This window comes from Panthera uncia, chromosome B1 (assembly GCF_023721935.1).
Source record: "Panthera uncia isolate 11264 chromosome B1, Puncia_PCG_1.0, whole genome shotgun sequence".
Lineage (NCBI taxonomy): Eukaryota > Metazoa > Chordata > Mammalia > Carnivora > Felidae > Panthera > Panthera uncia.
This window is the reverse complement of record NC_064811.1, coordinates 124420035-124442884: the sequence shown is the minus strand read 5'-3', so window position 1 is coordinate 124442884 and position 22850 is coordinate 124420035. Positions and strand designations below refer to the sequence as shown.

The window sequence follows — 22850 nt, the reverse complement described above, 5'->3', positions numbered from 1 at the left end:
TTTGACAAAATTCAGCATCCTTTCTTAATAAAAACCCTCGAGAACGTTCAGGATAGAAGGAACATACTTAAACATTATAGAAACCACTTATGTAAAGCCAACAGGTAATATCATCCTCAATGGGGAAAACCTAAGAGCTTTCCCCCTGGGATCGGGAACACGACAGCAATGTCCACTTTCACCGCCGTCGTTTAACATAGTGTTGGAAGTTCTAGCATCAGCAATCAGACAACAAAAGGAAATCAAAGGCATCAAAATTGGCAAAGATGAAGTAAAGTTTTCACTTTTTGCAGATGACATGATATTATACATGGAAAATCCGACAGACTCCACCAAAAGTCTGCTAGAACTGATACATGAATTCAGCAAAGTTTCAAGATACAAAATCAATGTATAGAAATCAGTTGCATTCTTATACACTAACAATGAAGCAACAGAAAGACAAAAAGAAACTGATCCCATTCACAATTGCACCAAGAAGCATAAAATACCTAGGAATAAACCTAAACAAAGATGTAAAACATCTGTATGCTGAAAACTATAGAAAGCTCATGAAGGAAATTGAAGAAGATGCAAAGAAATGGAAAAACTTTCTGTGCTCATGGATTGAAAGAATAAATATTGTCAAAATGTCAATATTTCCCAAAGCTATCTACACTTTCAGTGCAATCCCAATCAAAATTGCACCAACATTCTTCTTGAAGCTGAAACAAACAATACTAAAATTTTTATAGAACCACAAAAGACCCTGAATAGCTAAAGTAATATTGAATAAAAAAACCAAAGTGGGAGGCATCACAATCTCAGACTGTAGTCTGCTACAAAGCTGTAATCATCAAGACAGCACAGTATTGGCACAAAAACAGATACATAGACCAATGGAATAGAATAGAGACTCCAGAATTGGACCCACAAAAGTATGGCCACATAATCTTTGACACAGCAGGAAAGAATATCCAATGGAAAAAAGACAGTCTCTTTAACAACTGGTGCTGGGAGCGCTGGACAGCAACATGGAGAAGAATGAAACTAGACCACTTTCGTACACCATTCACAAAAATAAATTCAAAAAGGATGAAGGACCTGAATATGAGACAGGAAACTGTGAGATGCAAGAGAGAAGCATCAAAGGAAAAGGCTTCAAAATGGAAGGGCTGGAGAAGGTGCAAGGCCTTAGGACATTTTTGCACAGCTGAACAAGGCTGCGGCTTGTAAGGAATGCCTAGAGCCATTAACATTTTCCAAGGCTGGTTCCTCCTTCACATGTGACCCTTCCTAGTGTTATAGAAACCAATTAACTTGAAATTCAACCTTGAAAAGCTAAATTAGGTTGATTAACACACTTGCTTAGCTGACTTTATGCACGTAGTCTTTAGCAATTATCCTAATAAAAAGAAGCTTCATTCTGGAGTCAGGGCCTCATTCCCACTCGAGTATGAGGACCTTCACTTAAGTGCACTTTGTTTGTGGACTCATCTTTTGTGATTCCAGCCATACTCCCTGCAACAGGAAACCATCAAAACTTTAGAGGACAAAGCAGGAAAAAATCTCTCTGATTCCAGCTGTAGCAATTTCTTACTTGACACATCCCCAAAGGCAAGGGAATTAAAAGCAAAAATGAACTCTTGGGACCTCATGAAGATGAAAACCTTCTGCACTGCAAAGGAAACAATCAACAAAACTAAAAGGCAACCAACAGAATGCGAAAAGATATTTGCAAATGACATATCGGACAAAGGGCTAGTATCCAAAATCTATAAAGAGCTCACCAAACTCCACACCCGAAAAACAAATAACCCAGTGAAGAAATGGGCAGAAAACATGAATAGACACTTCTCTAAAGAAGACATCCGGATAGCCAACAGGCACATGAAAAGATGCTCGGTGTCACTCCTCATCAGGGAAATACAAATCCAAACCACACTGAGATACCACCTCACACCAGTCAGAGTGGCTAAAATGAACAAATCAGGAGACTATAGATGCTGGTGAGGATGTGGAGAAATTGGAACCCTCTTGCACTGTTGGTGGAAATGCAAACCGGTGCAGCTGCTCTGGAAAACAGTGTGGAGGTTCCTCAAAAAATTAAAAATAGATCTACCCTATGACCCAGCAATAGCACTGCTAGGAATTTACCCAAGGGATACAGGAGTGCTAATGCATAGGGGCACTTGTACCCCAAAGTTTATAGCACCACTTTCAACAATAGCCAAATTATGGAAAGAGCCTAAATGTCCATCAACTGATGAATGGATAAAGATGTGGTTTATATATACAATGGAATACTACTTGGCAATGAGAAAGAATGAAATCATGCCATTTGCTTCAACATGGATGGAACTGGAAGGTATTATGCTAAGTGAAATAAGTCAGGCAGAGAAAGACAGATACCGTATGTTTTCACTCTTATGTGGATCCTGAGAAACTTAACAGAAGACCATGGGGGAGGGGAAGGGAAAAAAAAGTTACAGAGAGGGAAGTGGGCAAACCATAAGAGACTTAAAAACTGAGAACAAACTGAGGGTTGACGGTGGGTGGGAGGGAGGGGAAAGTATGTGATGGACATTGAGGAGGGCACCTGTTGGGATGAGCACTGTGTGTTGTATGGAAACCAATTTGACGATAAGTTTCATATTAAAAAAAATAATAGACAATGCCAGTGCAGAAATAGAAACTATACAAAATAATCAAATAAAAATTCTGAAACTGAGAAATATGGTATTGATATGAAAATACAATTGAGTACGTTTAACAGCATGTTGGAAAATGCAGTAGAAAAGGTCAGTAAACTTATAGATCAATAGAAACTAATCTGAAGCAAAGTAAACCATAATGGAGAAACAAAATGAACAAAACCTGAATGACCTATAATCTAATATCAAATGGACTACCATATATGAATTGGAGTCTCAGAAGGAGAAGAGAAATAAAAAGAGGCAGAAAAAAAAACAGTTGAAGTAATAATGGCTGAATTTTTCCTAAATTTAATGAAATAACATCTTTACATATCCAAGATCATCAAATATAAGCAAGATAAATACAAGAAAAACCCCATGAAGACAAGTATAGTAAGAGTTGACAATCAAAGGCAAAGAAAAAACTTTGGAAATAAGCAGGGAGCTGTGGGGAATGTACATTATAAGGAAAGTTACAATTTTAAGAATGATGGATGTCTTCTCATCAGAAATGATGGAGGACAGAAGGCAATGAAATTATATAAATTTCTGAAAGAAAAAAAAAACTATCAACTGATAATTTTATATCAAATGAAACTATCACACAACATTGAGGCTGAAAAAGCAATTTGCAGTTAAATTAAAGAAATGAGAATTTATTACCAGATGATATGCCCTTCACAAATTTCAAAGAAAGTTCTTCATGATGAAAGGAAATGACATCTGATGGGAACTTTAATCTACAAGAAGAAATAAAGAACACTGAAAATAGAAAATATATGTTGATCAATTTAAAAGAATAATTTTTAAAAATTTCTTTAAAATTGACCATTTAAGGGAAAATTATAACATTATTATGTTACTTATAAGTTAGGTAGATACAAGTATGTGTGACAATAATAGCAACAGAAATGGAGCTATTCTCTTGCAAGTTTCTTTCATTTTATGTATAACAGTATTAATTCTAAACAGAGTGTGGTAATTAAGAATGCATATTACAATTCCTAGAGCAACCACTAATACAAAAAGGCAAACCTAAAAGATACTCTAGAAACTGAAATGGAATACCTAAAACTAAATGGAATACTAAAAGAAGACAGGAAAGGGGAACATATTGAGTGAATAAAAAACAAATACAAAATAGACTTAAACCCAACTGTAGCAACATTTATATTAAATATACAATGTAAACATTATATGTAAATGAAAGAGCTTCTCAGGATGGATAAAAAAGCAAGAACAACTCTCAGCTCTCTCTAAAACATGAATGTAAAGACATTAATTGGAAGTAAAAGGATAGAAAAAGATAAAACAATGAACAAAAGCTAGCAGAAGAGTGCTAGAGTGGTCATATTAACATCAAAGTACTCTTCAAGGACTATTTCCAGAGATAAAGAGGACACTTCATAATTGTAAAAGGGTCAATTTTCAGAATTAGATAATAATCCTCAATGTGTATGCCTTAGAAATATTCAATGTAAATAAAGCAAAAATTGACAGGATTAAAGAGTAAAATGGACAACTTCATAAGTATGCCTGGAAATTTTTCCCATGCCTCTTTTAGTAATAGGAAAATTAGTCAAAAGAATAAATAGTGTTATCGCAGCTTTGAACAAGCTACCAACTAATTGACCTAATTGACATTTGTACAAGACTACATTCAACAACTGTGCAATATACATTCTTTTTAAGTGCACATTTAACATTCATTATAGAAATAAAGCAATGAAATAAATAACAGAGAAACAATATAGCAAATTAACAAATCCAAAAGTTGATTCTTTGAAAGCAATAATAAATTTTGTAAGGTCGTTACAAAACTTATTAAGAAAAAGAAGAGTTAAAACACAAATGCCAATATTAAAAATAAAGGGATGTGAATGACTTCATGCCTACTATGTGCAAAACAACAAAAATAAAAGGACAAATTCTTTGAAAAAAAGATAGCATGCCAAAACTGAAACAAGAATAGATAGAAAACTTGGATGACTCATGTCTAGTAAAGAAATTTAATTTGTTATAAAAAACCTTTCCCCCAAAAAACTTGCTTTAAAGAAAAGAAAGTTATTTTTTATAACAATTTAATGGTGATAAACCAGCTGATATTATGTCTTTTTCCTATAAATATTCTCTACCTGATTAGTTTGACCAGGAAGTCTTTTTTTTTCCCTCATAGGTGTCACTAAATTAAAATCCAGGCCAGCCCAAAATTGTACAGTCTGAAAGATGAGTGTTTATTATAGTTATTTTACTGGAGCCAGCCAGCTAATCTGGATGCTAAAGATTTTCCTGTACAGTCTTCCATCTGTTGCAGGCATAAAGAGCTGTGGCAAAGTTTTGCAGGGATATATAGCTTATTTTTGCAGGGAAATCTTAAACATTTTAGAGAATGATGTCTAAAGGGAAGTTTAGAGGTCTTTTGATTTAATCCTTTTAATTTGTAGTTGAGAAAACTGAGATTCAAAAAGATTAAGTAACTTCTTCAAGGTCACAAAAGTAAAAAAGAAAAACAGATTCTCAGTATTCTTTTTTTTGTTTTTAATGTTTATTTATTTTGAGGGGGGGGGGGGCAGAGAGAGGGAGAGAGAGAGAATCCCAAGCAGGCTGTGCACTTTCAGTGCAAAGCCTGACATGAGGTTCTATCCCACAAACTGTGAGATCATGACCTGAGCCGAAATGGAGAGTCAGATAGATGTTCAACTGACTGAACCACTCAGGCACCTCCCTCAATATTCTTACCAGTCATGCTGCTTTATGCCATTTGTGATATTAAATTTTAACTGTCTTTCTGATGCTCACTGAAGAAATGTAGACTGAAACTGTACTTATTGAATTAGCAAATCTTAGAGTGGCTCTAGTGATTAAAAAGTGTCACTAGAATAGAATCCCAGGGAGAAGGAAGCAATGTGAAAATAAAGTGGTGAACAATATAAAACTGTAAATACAAAACATGCAGACAATTTCATTGAAAATATCTTAGTGAAACAATATTAATATTTTCTTGTTTACCTGAAATCCCACACCATTTCTGTCATAGAAATTCCAGAAAACTTTAAAATCCAAATGTTGAGACCTTATAAGCTTGACCTGAAGGATTTTTCTTGTTAGAAAGGAATTTCCCATATATTTTCAGCTCAAGGTTTCCTTACAGCCTGCATGAGGCAGGGTGTATTATAACCTTCTGTCAGTCATCAGTCAACTTCAATGGGGTACTGGCCAATTTCTAAAGCACATTTGCATTTCAAGGGTAAATATATGTCACACATATATTACCACTATCAGGCTAGAGTAAATACAAGACAGTTTGCTCCCCATCCCCTCTTCTTAGTTATAGAAAAAAAAGAAAAGATAATGGAATTCATTTACACATACCCACAAGCTTTGCAGGAACCCTCTACATTTGGCAAATAGAACTGGTTTGTGTGCTAACTCAGCATTATTTTTTAAAGAAACAGTCTCTTGTCTGCTAAAAGGTGGGGCTAGGAAGTTAAGCAAATGAAAAATGGAGTTGCTGCACTTGATTTGGAATTACGCAAATTGGTGTACCCACTCCTGTTCTTGGTGGGGGAGGTGGGGAATGGAACCTGTTGCCCTTCCGTAGGTAAATGATGGTTCAAAAGGCAGAGTCATGATGGTTTCTGTCCTAGTCTTCAATGATCATAAACTTAAGAGACAGGTTTTCAAGTTCCTATCTTTTTCTTTTATCTCCCTGTTTTTTCAGCTATCAAGATCTCAAAATTTAGGAGAAGAAAAGATGGCATAGTAATGCTTAGGTACATTTGCCTGTGCAAATATATGTACAGATGTACAGAAGACTTTTCATTAGTGTTATTATTAAACAAAGAGCTGTAGTCCTCAAATCCAGTACATTTAGGTTGAATTTTGCAGGTTGCAGACTCCAAACAGTGGCTGGTTGCTTTTATTTTTGGGTTCTTAAATATATACATTTGTGTATTTTTATAACAGAGAGGTGATCTTATTGCCTTAATTTTCTAATTCTGGTGTAAACATTTTTTTCATATACGCCCTTGCTCAACATTTTTAGAATATAATTTTCATAGATGAGCATTTATAACGTTTGTTTCTGAATAATTTCTACTTCAGTATTTCAATTTAAATAATAAATTGTGAAATTGTTAAAACTCCACAGGTTTCAGATTATTAGAAATCCATAAGATTAAAGTATGGTTGAGAAAGCCTGAAACCATTATTAAGGAAAGTATAAGTGAAGCATTTCAAAGAAAGCCAACTGATTTCAGTTCATTTAGAATTGTCAAAGGAACATTTTTGTGAATTTTATTGTTTTTTAAAGTAAAATACCAATTATAAGTTTTCTTTTTTTTTTTTTTTAATTTTTTTTCAACGTTTTTTATTTATTTTTGGGACAGAGAGACAGAGCATGAACGGGGGAGGGGCAGAGAGAGAGGGAGACACGGAATCGGAAGCAGGCTCCAGGCTCCGAGCCATCAGCCCAGAGCCTGACGCGGGGCTCGAACTCACGGACCGTGAGATCGTGACCTGGCTGAAGTCGGACGCTTAACTGACTGCGCCACCCAGGCGCCCCTCAATTATAAGTTTTCTAAACCAGAAAGAATTAAAGACAAATAAATGTAACTCTTAATTTTTAGTGTAAAAAAGGTAATGTGTACATGAATTATGTATATATATTTATTCTTTTTACCTCAATAAAGGTAAAGATTGATATTTGCAATAAAGTAAGATCTTATCTTCTCCTAGCATCATCTTTTAAAAAATCTGTTCATTAACTTCTTTATACCTAGCCCATTTTTCTCTTATTTTTATATAGTATTTTTAATGTAAAGTATCAAATGCAGTTTATATTATTAGGTCAAGGGAAATATGCATCAGCACACACAGAGTCCATTCTCAAGATCTAAGCAAAAATTGTGAGCCAGGAGCTTTATTGATTGTAATCTATTGTACTATTGCGATGACACTGTACTTTTATTTTCTGTGAGAAAGATTTTCTTTATATAAATAAACAATCTTCTTTGAGTCTACTCGAACTTGTTTAGTACCTCTAGCCATATGGCAAAAATCTTTTTCCTTCAGATAAACTATTATATTCCATGAATAAGACTCTTATTTTCTTTTGATGTCTTTCTGCAGTGAGCTGTTAATCCCTTGCAAATTCATATGACCTCCGTGATGAATTTTCCTTTTGTTGAATTTCTAAAGCACTTAATTGGTTTTTTTTTTAATGACTGACTGATTTGCAAGTATAGAACAGAGCAGTTGATGGATCTTTAATTCATAGAGGAAAAATATTCTATTGTTGATTCATAATACTAGCCTTCTAGTTGTAATAAGTTCAGAGGCTGGTCATCACTTTTCACCTTTTTAGTATTTGTTTCAATTTTGGATGATGAAAATGTTATTTGAATATATCATCTATGAGAAAAGTATACCATTTTGGAAACCTGAAGTTCCTTTTTTTTTATTCTTTAGAATTTTAAGTGTCCAGATAGGTCATGTAAATATGTAGATGTGCAATAATTACATACTTTCTCCTTACTATTTTATAGTATACTGGAACCAAAAGGATAATAGTAACAAGACATGAATAACCAATATGTCACTGAAAAGTAAAATTGCACTATCCTCAATTTTTCCTTTTTTGATATTAAAAAATATAGTACATTTATTGCCATATGTAAGTATGAAATTCACATTTCAGAGTCAGGAAATTTAGGTGGGTTGTTGAGTGTTTCCTTTGAAATTACTATATTTGTGCATTGCCATTTTTTCCCAGACAGGGTCAGGTTCTCTTATTTTATCTCAACACAATTTTTATAATTTACCAACTGATAACTTGCCTTTGATCTCTTCTTGAAATTTTGTTGCCTAATAATGTAACATTAGCTTGTTTATGGTTAGTATCTTCCATGAACGGTTCTTTATCTGGGGCAGTACTCAGCCTAAGAAATTATGAAAATAAATTTATGGGGAATAATATTTATGGGGAATAATGTTTCCCCAATGGTACTTCCACTTGTGTGTTTTGTCTTTGGAGACTAATAGAATCCCAGAGTTTAAGGAACCTTAGATGTTTTCTACTGAAACCGTCTATCCAAAGCGTGCATTTTTATAATACAGTACCCACATAGCCTCTACTTGAAAACTCCAGGGATTCATAATGTTTCTGTTCAAGTGGCATCTCATTTAATGTAAGGACTTTTCAGATTCTTCAGACAGTTCTCTGTATAAAGCTCACCACCTATCCCCCTTGAACTCGTACCCGTTGGTCCTGACTTTATCTTCTTGAAGGCACTGCCCTAGTTACTAGTCTTCTCTTTTTATATTAAGCCCCTAAGTTTGTGTGTGTGTGTGTGTGTATTTATATGATGGTTTTAAGATATATGTATATATATATATATATATATATATATATATATATATATATATAATGGTTTTACAACATGTTAGAATGGTAATTCAACTTAGTTTAAGCAAAATGATACTTAAATCTGTATGTCCATGTAAATGGAGATTCAAAGAGTGTAGAGTAAGGTGGGCATCTGCTCTTTGTATCTTTTTAACATCTCAGGTTTAACTGGTTCAACAGACTCAAGTACAGTTGGCTCTTGAAAAATATGGGTTTGGACTACAAGGGTCCACTTATGTGAGGATTTTTTTACAATATAGTACTGTAAGTCTATTTTTTCTTCCTTATGATTTTCTTAGTAACATTTTCTTTTCTCTAGCTTACTTCATTATAAGAATACAGTATATGATACATGTACAAAATATGTGTACGTTATCAGAAAGGCCTTCGGTCAACAGGCTATTAAGTTTTTTGGGGGGTGTCAAAAGTTATATGTAATTTTTTATTGCACAAGGGGTCAGTGCCTATAACCCCCATGTTGTTCAGAGGTCAAATGTAATGTCTTCAAGATGTACTCTCTTCATTCATTTCAAATCTCTGCTTGCTCCTGCTTGGCTTTAATACCTCTTACTAAAGACTTTTTCTCCATGTGTTAAGGAAAATGGCTTGCTTCCAGCTATTTGCAATTGACTTACTTCCTGCTCTTACCAAAAAGAATGGTCTCTTTCACACATCCACACCCACTGACTGCCCCCCCCCCCGCCCCGAATTATTCTGGCTGACCTTTCAGTGTGGATGACACAATCAACCCTAGACAAATCATGTTGAAGTCACATGAGTGGACTGGAGGAAGTGCAGTTCTATAAAAGTCAAGGAGGTATAAAATAGAGGAAAGGAACAGGTGCTCACCATACTCAAAAGTATCCTTTTTAAAGTATCTTGCTTAGCATGAAAAGATGTTTGGAGGAGCCTGGGTGGCTCAGTTCGTTAAGCGTCTTACTCTTGATTTTGGCTCAGGTCATGATCTCACAGTTTTGAGATAGAGCCCCATGTTGGGCTCCACACTATCAGTGTGGAGATTCTTTCTCCCTCTCTCTCTGCCCCTCCCCCTTCAAAACAAATAAATAAACTTAAAAAAAATAAAGTATGTTGCTTAGGAAAAAACAGTATTTCAGATATAATTTTATCTACACAGGTAGAATGAGACCAAACTGTCAACACTGTGGATCCATTCATGAAGCCCATCGTTATGTCAGTTTTGGTGGACAATTTCTTAAGGGTAATACATTGATTTAAATTCTGAAATACAAACAAAACCCCAAACAAGCAGACTCTGAGACATCAGATATTCTAATTTGTCCCCATTTTGTTCTCCTTTCATCTCTCCTTTCTTCTCTTTTCTGCTCTTCTTTTCTTCATCTACTAAATATTTCCAAGCACACAAGAAAGAGTCATTGCTCTCAGGGAATTCAGAGTATAGAAGGGTGATAGACCCAGAGATAATTATAAAGTAATGTGGTAACTGCAATGATGGAGGAAAGGTACCTAACCATCTCCATGGGTCTGAGAGGAATTCTTTGTATAATCATATGCATCAACCAATTGCATAGCTTTGCAAGTAAAGCTGTCACATCTCAACATTGGATTTAACTCCTTGTCACATTTACTTCAGAAAATTAGCTGACATATTACCTTTTCAAGAACTTATACCTGCCATGACACACATTTGAAATTTTATCTTCCACCCTTGCTATCACTCCCTAATTGCCTTCCCACTTTATTTGTTTTTTTATCATAGCATATATTGCCTCTAAAATACTCTGCAGTTAAGTTTTTTACTGTGATTACTGTTTGCCTTTCCCACTAGAATATAAGCCCAATGTGGACAGAGCGTTTTCTATGTTTTAATTACTAATATATCCTCAGTTCTAGAAGAGCATCTTACAATGAATGAATGAATGAATGAATGAATGAATATTTTTTCAATGGATGAATTAAATTTTTGAATTTTGTCTTTGTCTTGTAATGAATTTTTTCCCTTTTTTAGCTATTTGTAGCTTTTTTCCCCATTTCTACTGCTTATTAGTATCTTTACTGTAATATCCCATAACCATTTCTCAAAACTGAAGTAATTATGTATCCCTTCTCCAAATCTTCTTTCTTATATTCCCTATCTCAGCTGGTAATGATACTATCCACCCTACACACAAGACCACCCAATCAGCCTATTATTTCTCTACCTGGTTGACAAAGATTTTATGAGAACCTTGAAAATTACCTTCCTGACATTCAGAAACATCATAAATAATAGCAATCTAGCAAAACAATACAATAATAATAATAAAATTAAAATAAAGTAAAAGAAATTCAAGATGGCATGACATTCTTTTTATACACATTCTGACTCTTGGCACCATTACTACTTTAATTATATACCATCCAGTTGGTAACTGATAAAATCTGGTCCATACTTACTGCCCCATACTTTACATATTTTTTTTAATTCTTTCCTCTTTGAAAGTGAAGACATTTACCGTTCTCCAGAATTCTCATATCACATTCATCGTCCAGTTTCTCAAAGAGAGCAGATCAACAGATGAATCTGGAAAATTATTTGTCTGAGCCCAGAAAATTTAACTAAGAGGAGCTTCAGTTTTGCTTATGAAATCTTTCCAGTTTGAGTTCTCTTCTATGAGTATTTGTTCTGCCCTCTTTGGTATGATGGTCATTCTTATTGAGCAACATAGAACCAATGAGATATTGCATTGCCTGAGATACTGCATTTCCAGTAAACCCCAGGTCATGCCAAATGCTGCTGGTCCTCATATCACACTTTGAGTAGCTAGCGAGAGGGTGTATTTGACTATGTCCAGTGTTCCCTTCAACTTCCAGCTCTGTCAATTCCTAGGATGAATTCACTGCTTTCTGCTAGGGTTATCAAGTTAATAGAGTAGTACCTTGATAGAGTAGTACCTTGATAGAGTAGTACCTCCAGCGCCATTATCTTGTGATATGAAGAAATCTGGGAAGATACCAGAGAACTGTATCTGCTGGGAAATGCTACCATCTCAAAACTCATACACCTTAAAGCCAAGTATTATCATTTGGCCAAATGTTTCCCAGTGTTCCAGGCCTGCCTTCCTCAGGCCTGTTCCTCAATAGTGTAAGAAGAGGACAAAGGTAGCTAAATATAGGTCAGGTAATTGGCTCAATTATTTCTTTTCCCTGCTTGGTGTGTCCTTTGTGCTGATCCTTCACCTATCTTAGCTTTCCCTGGCTTTTAGAATGTCTACTTTGGTCTGAATATTCAGGAACTGTTGGCCCCCTGCTTATGACTGTTGCCAACAATTTTGAAACTTTCTCTTAGTTGTTAATTATGGAATTTTGGTGCCTTTTATTACTTACATTCCTGTGTAAGGATTCTACTCAAGAAAGCCATACACCCAAGCAGGAGCAAGGTCGGCAGTAGACCATTGGCAGCTTCGATCTCTGAATGTGTCCAGAATCCAGCATCGGTGAGAGTCACCAAGGATCATTAGGTCAGCACCATCTGGTTTTTTCAATCTTGTCCAATTGGATGGAGATACATTAACACCAGTAGGCAGGCCAAACAGTAACCATATTCTGATAGCTGGATTCTCTGGTAAAACGGAGTTGGAGCATATTGGCTTAAGCTAGAGGCTGAATTGGGAACTTCTGCTTTCTTCTTTGAAGTAGAGGTGGCTGAGAAGTTAGAAAAGTCTTGAGTTTACTTTGTCTCTCATATGCATGGGTTATTCTTGATTCCACCAGTGTCTGCTGAGGGATGTAGCAGTGAGCAAGGAAGAAACTGACTACATAGAATCAGTACCTGGGGGGAAAAATGGCTGAGCCTGATTAAAAGGGAAGCCCCTGTGAAGGTGTGATTCCTGCATGGAATCAGAACGCAAATGTCTGAGGAGCAACAAGCAGAATCATGGGAGGAAAAACACACATAAATTCCCATCTCTAAATCACAGTAATCCTGCCCGCAAGCAAAATAAATGAATATCTCAAGCAGGGAAAATCAGATTTTCAATTAGTTTTTAATGGAAGAACTCACAGAGAGAGAGTGCGGAGGCAGAAACAAGGAGAAAGGGGGCTATAAAGTCCCTCTCTGTCTCCTGCAGGTTGCTCTGAAGACCATCCACGTTTCCTGATTTTCTAATAGACTTTGACGTGCCACTGTCTGACCATCACTCTTTGTGCCTGCCTGAGGGTCTCTGAATTCCTAGAAATGACAGTCCCTAAAACATATACGTGGTTGGGGCTAAAAGATTGAGAGTAATATCAGAAAATGATTTTAGAATCACCTGAATTCTATTCTAGGGACAAGTAATTTATGAACAGGCACCAGTCTTCATTGTATGCCCTTTTTGAGCAGAGATGAGAGAGACAGATGGCAGTGGGTGGAGGCAACTCTCCTCTAGGACTGACTAAAGTTTGGGCCAGGAGCAGAGGGTCACCCCAAGAGAAATAAGCAAATTACACTATTGGGAGAGTAGACAACTCATGTTCCCTATTTTTTAGATAAGCTCATGAAAAATTGACAATTCTGGTCACTGTGCCACAGAAAAATCAGCTCCTATTACACCTTTGGCATAAACATCCTAGTCATTTCAGGCATCTTCAGGGTAAGTTTTTTCAGTGTCCTATGGATAAAACACATAGGCACAATAAAAAGGAGTTTTAAATGTTTGTATGAAAGAGAATTCTCTGAAAGTGCATCATCGATTACCTTGACCATAAAATCAGAATCAATGAAACTTGAACAAAAATAACATTTCCTTTCTACTTTTTTTTCTACTATGTAAAATGACAATTTCATTTTAATTCACAATAAATAAGTGCTCCTCCAAAATGTTTATATGTGAGGGAAAGAATAATTGTGGGGTTTTTTTTGAACTGAATTTGAACTTAGATATTTCCAAGTTGTTTTGAGGAAAAGCTTTTGATAAATTGATACCAAGCAACAGCAGCAGTAATAATAAAACCCATCTTTCCCTAGATATGACAAAATTGGCTGGGAGAATTTCTGTAGGGTCAAGGAGAGAAAATCCTACCAACCCATTATATCACTTGCACTGCTGGATAGGTACTAGTTAGAGAACTTCAGGTAGTAAATAAACTAAAGCAAATACCCCCAGAAACTTTAATCTTTTAAATACTTATCTATTTTTGAGAGAGAGAGACAGACAGACAGACAGAGAGAGTGCAAGCAGAGGAGGGGCAGAGAGAGAGGGAGACACAGAATCCGAAGCAAGTTCCAGGCTTTGAGCTGCCAGCACAGAACCCAATGTGGAGCTTGAACCCATGGACTGCGGGATCATGACCTGAGGCTGAGTCAGATGCTTAACTGACTGAGCCTACCCACAGAGACTTCAGATAGAATGTCGACCCCACCCTTTAATATGATCTACTTTGAGAGATTGCTATGCTACCGGGAACAGCCAAAAATAAGAGGCGACTTGGTTTTGGGAGCGTCTGGCAGGCTGACATCATGAGGAATGATCAAAATACAAAAGGAGTGTATAAAGAACAGAAGAAAATGCATTTCATGCAGATATTGAAACTAAACATTTTGCCTGAATTAAAGTGGTGTTATTTTCCACTTCAGGAGATTGCATCTTATTTTTAAAAGTCCCCGAAACCCCGGTCTGATTTTTGAAGTGTACAGGTTTTACAAATGTGCAGCACTAATCCCTTGGGAAGATTTGGAAATGAAGTATTAAATAGTATTAAGACAAGGGGCGCCTGGCAGTATCAGTCAGAAAAGCATGTGACTCTTGATCTAGGGGTCGTGAGTTCGGGCCCCACATTGGGTGTAGGGATTACTTAAAAATTTTAAATAGTATTGAGACTATATTATTCATGGAAATGTAGTGCATCCCTGTTCTTAAAAATCTTTGTTTTTTAAAATCCCACTCTGAATTTAAATGCATTGTTTTCAAACTGAACAGACCTCATGTAGGGGATTAAAGGAGGCCACAAACTTATTTCACTCGTTACCCACATTGCTTTCAAATCTGGCATGCAGAGCACGAGGGCATCACATGTTTCTACTTCAAGGCTGCACGTACAGGAAACGAAAGCCCTCAACACAGCTTGGTAGCAGAGGATCCAAATCAGGGTAAATTGTGAAAATTATAACGAAATTGCAAAGCATTTGGACAAAGAGGCATGCTAGTCTAATCGGGAAAACAGTGATATTTACTTTTTGATAATGCAGGTTGGAAGAGGAATTGGGGGAGGGAAACATCACAAATCTCTTTTAATATATTTCTGAACTTGGCAACCTCAACTGGTTTTGTCACATATTTGCAGCTTAAAAAGTATTTGGCTTTTACAACAGCCAAAATAAGTACCCTTTAATCACTTTCAACCTATGAACAGATGGGCAAGCAGTGCTTTTATAAATGGAGCATACAAAATACTTCAATATCAGCCAAAACTAATTAGTAGCAATATCTGAACCAAACTCTAAAACTGATTTAGTGTTTAATATATATTACCATATAAGCATTAGTAGTTGAAAGGAAATTCCCTGTTCAAATGTTTGCCAAGCTCAGTATCTAATGTTCAGACATGATTAACTTACTAATTAACTTATTGTATCTTTTCTCACATGTAATCTTGCTTAATGATTTCTTCTCTCACTGAAAACTACTTGATTTCATACCTTGATAAATTTGTCAAACTTCAAATGAAAAAGTCAAATTCAGCTATTCAAGCCATCCCTGGTCTTTCTCTCAGTCTTTCTTAGGGTGACTTTAGCAGGAGGTGGCTTGAGGACAAAGCAGGTGGTCTCTTCAATGAGGAAAACTGTTTTTATATTTAGCCTCTAATGACTTATATATTTATCTTCATAAAGATTTTCCAGAAGAACTTTATAGAGACTCTTTAGTGGCTAAGAATCTGTAAAAATGAGAATTCTCTCCATATCAGAATTGTGTTAAGACATTGTGAAAGAAGATAAATTTTTAAATTTCATTTAGACGGTAAGCACAGGATAGTTCCTACTGATTCTCTAATAAGAGGTCACTTGGCCTCCATATATTTGGCAGTCACAATGCATCTCCCCTATCTTAGTATATGTTGTATGGCTGTATCTTTTCAGTACTGCTGTAACAAACAAAAGAGAAACCTAGAGCCAGTCACCCAAATCATCCTAAACAATTGAGGATTGGGGAAGTCAGGACATGATTTTGTTCTCTTTTGATTTTATTACATACAAGGCAAGGAGGACTTTGAATTCTGACTATGCTAATTACACCTTCATGATCTTTGGAAGTCACCTAATTTCTCTTGCATCAATGGGTGAAATCATAATAGTAACATTTATCCAATAAAATTATTATTTTTAACATTTTTATTTATTTATTATTTTAGAGGGAGAGGGCACGAGTGAGTGCATGAGTGGGGCAGGGGCAAAGACAGAAAGAGAATCTTAAGCACGATCCATGGTCAGTGGAGGTGGATGTGGGGCTAGACCCCACGATACTGGGATCATGACCTGAACCAAAGTTAAGTTGCACACTCAACTGAGTCACTCAGGCGCCCATCCAATAAAACTGTTTTCAGGATTAAGGGAGAAAGTATATCTGAAACAAATGTTTAATAAAATATTGCTGCTGCTACTACTGCTATTAATGGATTTAATTATTATATATTTATTTTTTTGTTGTACAATGCATATTAGTCTACATAAAATATAAAAATAGAGAACAAGAAATAAATACAGTTGACAATTGGACAACATGGAGATTAGGGTGCTGACTCTCCCATAGAATAAAAATTTTGCATATAACTTTTTGACTCCCTCAAAACTTAACTACTAATTTTCTGTTGACCAGAGGCCTTACTGGTAATAAAAAGTCAATTGACACATATTTTGTATGCTAAATGTATCATATACCATATTCTTACAATATAGTAAGCTGGAAAAGATGTTATTAAGCAAATCATAAGGGAAGAGAAAATACATATATAGTACTGTACTATATTGAAAAAATCCACATATAAGTAGACCTGCACAGTTCACACCCATGTTGTTCAATAGTGAGTTTTAACCATTTCTATTAAAGCTAAGGTTTTCGGGGCGCCTGGGTGGCTCAGTCGGTTAAGCGTCCGACTTCAACTCAGGTCACTATCTCAAGGTTTGTGAGTTCGAGCCCCGCATCGTGCTCTGGGCTGATGGCTCAGAGCCTGGAGCCTGCTTCTGATTCTGTGTCTCCCTCCCTCTCTGCCCCTCCCCCATTCATGATGTCTCTCTCTGTCTCAAAAATAAATAAATGTTAAAAAAATTAAAAAAAAATAAACCTAAGGTTTTCTTCACAACATATGTTTAATCATGGATTTGCATTTTATTGGAGGAGTTAATGCATCAGAATCTATGAGGAAAGACCCTGAGCAGGAGTTCTTTGAAAATATTTCTTAGATGCCTCACTTGATTCAGAACCACCACATTAATACAGTCACTAATAATATTTAGCATGTTTCTTTCTGGACTTATTTATATACATCATTTAGAAAATAATGTTGCAATCGTATAATGCATATAATTTAATGTCTTCATTCTCTTAATATCCTTTTTTGGAATCGTAAGCACTTAAGTTATTACATAATGTTCATAAATATCACTTTTATGACCTCATAATTTATTGACTGGGTATAATACAGTTTACTTAGATATTTGTTTCTGGATTTCTCCCATGGTAAGGAAAACTATGATTGATATTTTTATACATATAACTTTATTTTAGAGATTAGTTTAGAGAGAACTATATGCATACTTTGTTTTGCTGTGCTTAACTTTATTGCATTTCACAGTAGCATTTTTTTTTTTTTTTTTTTTTTTGCAAAATGAGGGTTTGTGGCAACCCTGTGTTGAGCAATTTTTCCAACAGCATTTGCTCACTTCATGTGTCTGTGTCATATTTTGGTAATTTTTTCAATATTTCAAACTTCTTCATAATTATTATATTTGTTATGGTTCTGTGGTCAGTGATTTTTGTTGTTCCTATTGTAATTGTTTTGGGGTGTCACAAAACACACCCAAAATCCATAAATGTGGTGTTCTGACTGCTCCACCAACTGGCTGTTCCCCCTGTGTCTCCTCTCCTCAGACCTGCCTGTTCCCTGAGACATAACAAGATTGAAATTAGATCATTTAATAAGTGAAAGGAAGTGTTGAACATCCCTCACTTTAGGTCAAAAGCTAGAAATGATTAAGCTTAGTGAGGAAGGCATGCCGAAAGCTCAGGTAAGCTGAAAGCTCGGCCTCTTGTGCCAAACAGCCAAGTTGTGAGTGCAAAGGAAACGTTCTTAAAGGAGATGAAAAGTGCTACTCCAGTGAACACATCAATGATAAGAAAGTGAAGGAGTCTTATTGCTGAGAGGGAGAAAGTTTGAGTGGTCTGAGTGGAAGATTAAGCCAGCTACAATATTCCCTTAAGCCAAAGCCTAACTAATCCAAAGCAAGGCCCTAACTCTCCTCAATTCTATGAGAGCTAAGACAGGTGAGGAAGCTGCAGAAGAAAAGTTGGAAGCTAGCAGAGATTGGTTCATGAGGTTTAAAGAAAGAAGCCATCTCAGTGACATCAAAGGGCAAGGTGAGGCAGCAAGTGCTGATGGAGAAGCTGCAGCAAGTTCTCCAGAAGGTCCAGCTGAGACGATTCATGAAGGTGGCTACACCAACCAACAGATTTTCATTGTAAATGAAGCAGCCTTGTATGGGAAGAAGATGCCATCTAGGACTTTCATAGCTGGAGAGGAGAAGTCAATGCCTGGCTTCAAAGCTTCAAAGGACAGGCTGACTCTTGTTAGGGGTGAATGCAGCTGGTGAGTTTAAGTTGAAGCCAATGATTATTTACCATTCTTAAAATCTTAGAACCCTTAGTAATTATGTTAAATCTACTCTGCCTGTGCTCTATAAATGGAACAATAAACTTTGAATAACAGAACATCTGTTTGTAACATGGTTTACTAAATATTTTAAGCCCAGAGTTGAGATCTACTGCTCAGAATTAAAGATTCCTTTCAAAATATTCCTGTTCACTGACAATTTACCTGGTCACCCAGGAGCCCTGATGGAGATGGTCAATGAGATTAATGTTGTTTTCATGCCTGCTAACATGGTATCTCTTCTGTAGGCTATGGGTCCTGGACTGATTTACTGTTATTGTGTAAGAATTACATTTTGTAAGGCTAATGCTGCTGTAGATAGTGATTCCTCGGATGGATCTGGTAAAGTCAATTGAAAACGTTCCGGAAAGTATTCACCATTCTAGGTGCCATTAACCATATTTGTGATATCATGGGAAGAAGTCAAAATAGTGACATAAATGGGTTAGAAGAAGTTTATTCCCACCCTCATGGAAGCTGTTAGGAATTCAAGACTTCAGAGAGGAGGAAGTAATTGCAGATGTGTTGAAAATAGCAAGGGAACTAGAATTAGAAGTGGAGCCTGAAGATGTGACTGAATTGCTGTGTTCTCACAATGAAACTTGCACCGATGAGGAGTTGCTTCTTAAGGATGAGCAAAGAAAGTGGTTTCTTTTCTTTTCTTTAAAAAAAAAACCCTAAATTTTATTTGAGAGAGAAAGAGCAGGCAGGGTAGAGGGGCAGAGGGAAAGAGAGACAGAGAGGGAGAGAGAGAGAGAGAGAGAGAGAGAGAGAATCCCAAGCAGGCTCTACTCTGTCAGTGCAGAGCCTGACTCTGGACTCAGTCCCACAACTCTGGGATCATCACCTGAGCCGAAATCAAGAGTCAGATGCTCAATCAACTAAGCCACCCTGATGCCCCAGAACGTTGTTTCTTAAAATGGAATCTAATCCTGGTGGACATATTGTGAAGATTGTTGAAATGACAACAAAGAATTTTAAATTAAGGTATGCACATTTTGTTTTAGACCTAACACTATTTTACACTTAGTAGACAATGGTATAGTGTAAATATAGCTTTATATGCACTGGGAAACCAACAAATTCATTTGACTCATTTCATTGCAATAATCACATTGATATTCACTGTTGTGCAGTGGTCTCGAATTTAATCTGCTAATATCTCCAAAATATATAGGCAGGCTCTGAATGGCTGAAAATATACTTTTTGGGAGATATTTAAAACAATAGGATGTCTAAGAATTTTGAGTTTTGAGCCAGCAGGCTTGTGAGCTAATGGTCCTATCCTGATATAAGAACAACGTAGGGGCCAATATACAAAAAGTCATCTTTGGTTCAGTTATATAAATATGCCAAACATACTTTACCATTTCTAGCATCCCTCCTTTTATATAGTGAAGAAGAAAATCTTTGGTGTGGTCCTGCAGCCATCTGGGACACCCAGAAGATAGCTTAAAATATAAAATAATAGTTTATTTTTACGTTTGGAGTTTGAACTTGGAGAAACAATATTGGAAAGAATTGTTAGAAGAGCCAAGATTATGAGCAAGTCATTGGTTCCTTTAGAGTAAAACAATAGTAACACAGCCACCGTAACATTAAATATTAGGAATACCAGATTTTGCAAGCAGTAGATCACAAAGAAAAAAAAAGATAATTATGATAGAATATTTTTGTGATATAAGTAACTTTTATTTTCCAGGCACACTATATTGAAGGCATTAAATGGTTTTTCCTTTGTTAAATTAAGAGCAGAATGGATTCAAAACTCAGTCTGTCAATGCAACAGAAAGTAAATCAAATTCCAATCTTATTCTTTTTGTATACCACTTAAATAACATTTTATAGTCAAGGATTCACAAGCATTTCTCTTTTTTATGATTAAACTTACCAAAATTGACTTGGTAAAAATTTGATATATTTTATAGCTTTTCAAATCCATTATTTTTTAATATAATTCACTTTACATCAAGCCTTCTATAAATTATACTTCAACTTCAAATTTCCCTTTCTATTATTTTTAGCATTCCAGTTATTTAGAGATGTACTATTGATCAAAGTCTGTATGTCTAAAGCCTAAGATAAAACTTATTTCTTGTTAAGTTGATAAAAACAGACAAAACATATCCATCATTCTGTACACATGTTTGCATTTCTTCATAATTATTTTACTTAATATAGTTCTAATCACTCATTTTAACTATAGCTTTTAACCAAAATAATTTCAGTTTCAATTCTCTCTCTTACACACACACACACACACACACACACACACACACACACTTTTCAGGGGGTAACTAAGAACTCTGTGACATTCAAGGCAATTTTAGAGACCAGCAGAATACTCGTGCTTCAACAGTACACATCACACATCAATTTACAATCATACATACCCCTTTAAGATTTATTTATCTCTTCTTGTTGGAACATGGAACTTAGGGTATACACTTTGCACACTTGAGTATTTCTATGACAATTCTCTTAATTCTTCTGACAGAAAGGAGAAAAGTTAGGAAATCGGAATTCTCTAGATTTCACAGTAGGTCTTTAAACTCTGGATAAGCCAGAACTAATCATTAACATTTTGTCTACATCACTAGTTTTTTTAATACATCGAGGTCATTCATCAAAATTGCTATATCAACCAAGCAAAAATCCCCTTATAAGACAGAGCTCTCTTTTCTAAGCTGTTCAAAATCAATATTAATTTAAACAAAAAACCCCTGACAGGTATACTTCCTTTTCTTTGCCTTTTAGTGTAGTTTTGTCTAAATAAGATATTTCTTCAGAACACAAAATGATATAGTTTTGACTCATTAATCTAAAAAAAGTTTTATCAAGAAAGAGAATGAGAGAAAGGACCAGCCATAGATACAAAAGAACTACAGTTACAAGAACATTGTACAAAGCTAACTTCTTTTCTTTTGCAAGGAGAGTGAGAACTTTTTTTTTTCATTTATACACACAAGCACAAAGAGAATAAACAGCCTTAGTTCTGCATCCTTAGCTATAGGTGAAAAGTAGATATGGAACCCAGTTTTCTGTGCCTGAACAAATTTCATTTGTCAGTTGTGGCTTCTTGGGAATAGGAATGTCAGGCAGTCAAAGAAGATACTTGTTATGACAGTCTCTTGATAGGGAGCTGATCTCCATTCTAGTTGGCACAAAATTGCCTCTTAAATGTTTTTAGCTATACTGGTGTTCAAACTACATGTAATACAAGGCGTATCATAAACTTTAAGACTAACATAAAAGAATAAATGAAAAAGACTGAGCTGTCATCTACCATCTACCATCCGACAGACACTAGATGTCTGCGTGAAATAATCAAAATCAGACTCCCAACATTTCAGTTACCACGGGAAGAACAATAATGTCCATTGTACAAAATAGAACAGGACTCCTCATGAATCAGCATAATGCAGACATCAAAATAAACTCCAGAGGAAAGAAAATGCAGAAACAGAGCCATGATATTCACTCTGGGAATCAAGAAAGTTGGGCCCAGGATCCAGATATCTGTATACAGTGTACTTTTTAGGGCCAAGACTCAGTTCTGTCTGGTGTATGAATCCACCTGGGCAACTCATTGGAATTTCAGCTGTGAAACATGCAGAAACCAAAGTAATGAAGAAGAAAAAAAAGATTTTTATATGCTAAAAATTGCAGGGAAACTATACTTTCAACTTTGGAAGACTTTGAAAAAACTAACTGCCGCATAAAGAATACACCATATATAAATGAAAAAAGCAGACACGAGATTACAGACAGTCTGTCCATGGTAGAAAGTCTGCAGTTTTCTCACAAATTTTCATCACTGCAAGGCCCATCCACATCAGTATGTCAGGGTTTATAATGGTTTCCATTATGGTCACTTGCTTCTGTGATCCTATAGTCCATGACGTTAA

At 35.7% G+C, this 22850-nt stretch overlaps 1 protein-coding gene across 11 annotated transcripts in view; it reads left to right on the top strand.

Annotated features, from left to right (window-relative positions):
• IQCM (IQ motif containing M) overlaps positions 1 to 22850 on the top strand; it is a 649001-nt gene that overhangs the window by 226996 nt on the left and 399155 nt on the right. The window lies entirely within an intron of this gene.